The 3602-nt window shown below is 40.5% G+C and overlaps 1 protein-coding gene and 1 non-coding gene across 2 annotated transcripts in view; one reads left to right on the forward strand and one right to left on the reverse strand.

Annotated features, from left to right (window-relative positions):
* Nucleotides 1-3602, forward strand: part of FAM171A1 (family with sequence similarity 171 member A1) — a 120931-nt gene that overhangs the window by 86548 nt on the left and 30781 nt on the right. The window lies entirely within an intron of this gene.
* Nucleotides 820-955, reverse strand: LOC115874020. Its single transcript, XR_004048760.1, has one exon. It is a non-coding gene; the product is annotated as a small nucleolar RNA SNORA5 (small nucleolar RNA).

Here is a 3602-nt window from a genome sequence, read left to right on the forward strand (position 1 = left end):
TCACCATTCCTGCTACTTTGCTCCATCTCTTCCCACCTCTGAGGTCACAGCTCTGTGTCTCCTGAGTGAAGGAGTTTCGGCTCAAGGATCTCAGCTCCGAAGAATGCACTCGATTCCTGGCTCTTCTTTCTTTCTTTCTCTCTTCAACTCCTCATTGTGACTGAGTAGTGGTGTACAGAACAGATCGGTTTCGTATTCAACAGCACTACCATTTTGTTTCACCTCATTCTGCCGGCCCTCGGTGTCACATCACTTACCACATTTCTTCCCTCTGTGTCCTATTGCTAGTCCCCTTCTTTCCTAACCCTTCAGAACTTTGCCATTGGATAAATGCTGCCCTTTTGTTCTTGAACAGTTGCTTGGTTTTGTTTTGGGGTTTTTTCAGTGCTACTGTTCCCCTTGTAGTCTATTGTTGGGCTGAAAATGGAGACACGGGGCCATGCCCTTGGAGGTCCAGCAGTCTGACACACTGATGACAGGCACCTCGGGCCTGTGACATAGAGTCGGAGGCCACATGTTCCTCTCCTTATGCAGGACCTGCTCATGTGATTCCTTTCAGACCAGTTGGAGGTGGTACCTGGGCATCATCTGGTTCTTCTGGCCTCCGGGTCGTGAGGGCTGATGCTGGCATGGTCCATTAGTCCATCAGACAGGAAGGGGCCAATCGCTGCACCTTAACTGGCTTCTCCTGGGTTTTGAAGATCCCAGTCACTGGTCATCAAAGTAGGCTGTGGAGCATTGTTCTTGTGCACTGTGCTATGCCATTTGACCTTGATGGCTTTCAAGACTGGCTTTTCTTTCTTTTTTCTTTTTTTTCCCCAGTGTCTGTAACAAAATTTATCCCTGAGGCTCAGCAGAGAGAAACAGGGCCCATGAGTTACAGTGTCTTCTGTGGCAGCCTTTTGGGCCAGTGCCAGCCATGGGTGGGGCAGGCACTGAATTTGACATGGCTGCAGACTGGCTCTTCTTTCTTGATAGTAGAGGCATCCCCCCTTTCCACCTCTTGATAGAACTCATTTTAATCTTAGCAGAATGTTAAAACTGACCAATCCATATTCTGCCTCATACACCTTATTTGCATGATCCTACCCCTCCAGGGTGCATGTACCTTATTTACATTATTGGCAAGGTTTCCAGTCCCCTTGATAAGCCACAAGCTTCATTCTCCCACTCCTTTCCTGAAGACTATGGCTAGGAAGGCTATACCAAACTTTCACTGCACTCCAACTGTCGAGTGTAAAATTCACCATAGATTTTAAAGACTTCATATAAAAAGAGAATGTAAGATATATCATTAATATTTTAATTGGTTATATATTGAATAGTAAGAGCAAATAAAATGTTAAAATTAATTTTATCTGTTGTTTTTAACTGTGCTTACTGGAAAACTCTTAATTACATTGGTGACTCATATCTCTATTGGACATTTCCATACAGGTTCCTTGAAGGGTCACCAAACAAATTAACACCTATCTTACAACATAAATTTGGATACTTGCTTAGTATGCTAAAACAGTATGACCTGGCTAATTGCTATATGTGCCCTCAATAAAACTGATAGTTTTTAAGGAATATAGTTGGTGAAATTGCTTTTGTCTTCTTTTCTTAGTGATCGTTTTATTTTCTCTTTGATTTTGATACCTTCACATCATCTTTTAATGTGCAGTTACACTCCATCTGTAATCTTTTTATTGCAAACAAATGTAAATGTTTATTCTCCATAAAATCAAGATTGAAGCAAAGGCTGAGGTTGTTGTGAGTACCAGAAAACAGGATAATCAAGACGGATAGACTCACAAGCTTCCTGTCAGCCAGGAGCGAGGCTTTGTGCCCGGAGTGTGAAGGTCCGGAATGCAAACTCGGGAACCCCGTCATATGGATCCCTACCAAGATCTGGCTGATAGTGGGAGTGTTTGCCTTAGTTTTATATTTTTATCTAATATTAGAATACAAGGATATTCTGTCCTCTTAAGGACCAAGCTAGGGTACCTGATGAAACATATTTAGGCTCACAGGATGGTGACAACTGGCAAGTCTAAAGCCTGTAGGGCAGACCTGCAGGACAGAAACTAAGGAAAGGGTTGACATTGCAATCTTGAGGCAGAAATTTGTGGGACAGGGAATGAGTTTACATTGCAGCTTTAGCCTGAAATCTCTAGGGAAGACCTTCAATCTGAAAACTCCGAAGGAGTTTGGCCTATAGTCCTCAAGAGGAGTTTCTTCTTCTCTTGGAAACCTCGGGGGTTTTTTATTAAGACCTCCAACGGATGAGGCCTACTCCCATCATCATGGATACTCATTCACTTAAAATCAATGTTTGAAATCTGTATGATGCGATGGCAAGAAATGAAAAGGAACCTTTCAAAATGGAATGCTCTTGGATTGGAAGACCTAACGTTGTGAAAATGTCAATGCTACCCAAAAGTGATCAATAGATACATTATAGTCCTGATCCAAATTCTAACAGCATTCTTCACTAAAACGAAATAACACATCACCGATTTATATGTAAAGGAAAGAAGGCCAAATAACGAGAACATGTCTATATTCATGTTTGTGAATGCTGCACATATATTCCTACATATAATGAGCTATTAGAGTCATGACTACCTCCTACGTCTAACCAAACACCTAACAGGATTGGTTTACTGGGTTCAAGTGCTAATAACCATAGCTTTGTGAGACATCTTTCTTAATTGTCACGACATTGTCTATAAAGTTTATATAGACTTTTAAAGTGTATATTATATCCTAGTTTGGTAAGTGGGATCTGGGGTCTGAAAGGCTTGAGAATGGCCATCTAAGATACAGCTACAGTAGAACCCCGGTGCTCGACTGCATCAGTACGAGACATAATTGATTTTTGGCACTAAATGTCAAGAAAGTTTTGCATCAGAGCTCAAACAAAACATCAGAATCTGAACCAATGCACATGATTTTTGTAAACAAAAACAGTTCGTGTTTCGGTCCCTCGCCCTTAGTTGGTATTGTTAGTACACGTTGTTTAAACCTTTTGCGGCTGTGTTCCATGCGTTGTGCTATAATTTTCTTAGTTTTTGTGGCTTTTTGTACTGTTTTTAGATAAAAAAACATGGGTCCTAAGAAAGAGTTTTTTGAAAAGAATCATCATGATAAGGAGCTGGTTGACCATGTTATCAATAATGTTTTTGATAATTTAGTAAACGCTTTTAGAAAACAATTAAGGAAATGCCAACAGCAGACCACATTAGACAGATTTTTTTTTTTAAGAGAAACCCAGCCAGGTCCTAGTGAAAAAAGGCAAAGAAGGGGGAAAAAGACTGCTGAAAAGCAGCTACCAATTGATTTTATGGAAAGGGATTCCCCTTCCACACAATGACTCTCTCCATACCTCCTCTCCACATCTGTGTCCACTCATCAATCTCTAGGTATGGGGCATACTGTAGTTGTAAAATATTTTTTAGTGTTGTGTTTTTTATTTAAATTATATTCTTTAATTCTGAACTTATTTACTTTGAAATTTCTGTGTAATGTTTTGTATAAAAAGGCAAGGTTAGATTACAAGGAACTATATGTGACCTCCTCCCTAGGGGATGGAAAACAGAAAAGTGGGTGAAGGGAGA

Source organism: Echinops telfairi, unplaced genomic scaffold (genome assembly GCF_000313985.2).
Source record: "Echinops telfairi isolate 266 unplaced genomic scaffold, ASM31398v2 ScPeMD7_7474;HRSCAF=8512, whole genome shotgun sequence".
Taxonomy (NCBI): Eukaryota; Metazoa; Chordata; class Mammalia; order Afrosoricida; family Tenrecidae; genus Echinops; species Echinops telfairi.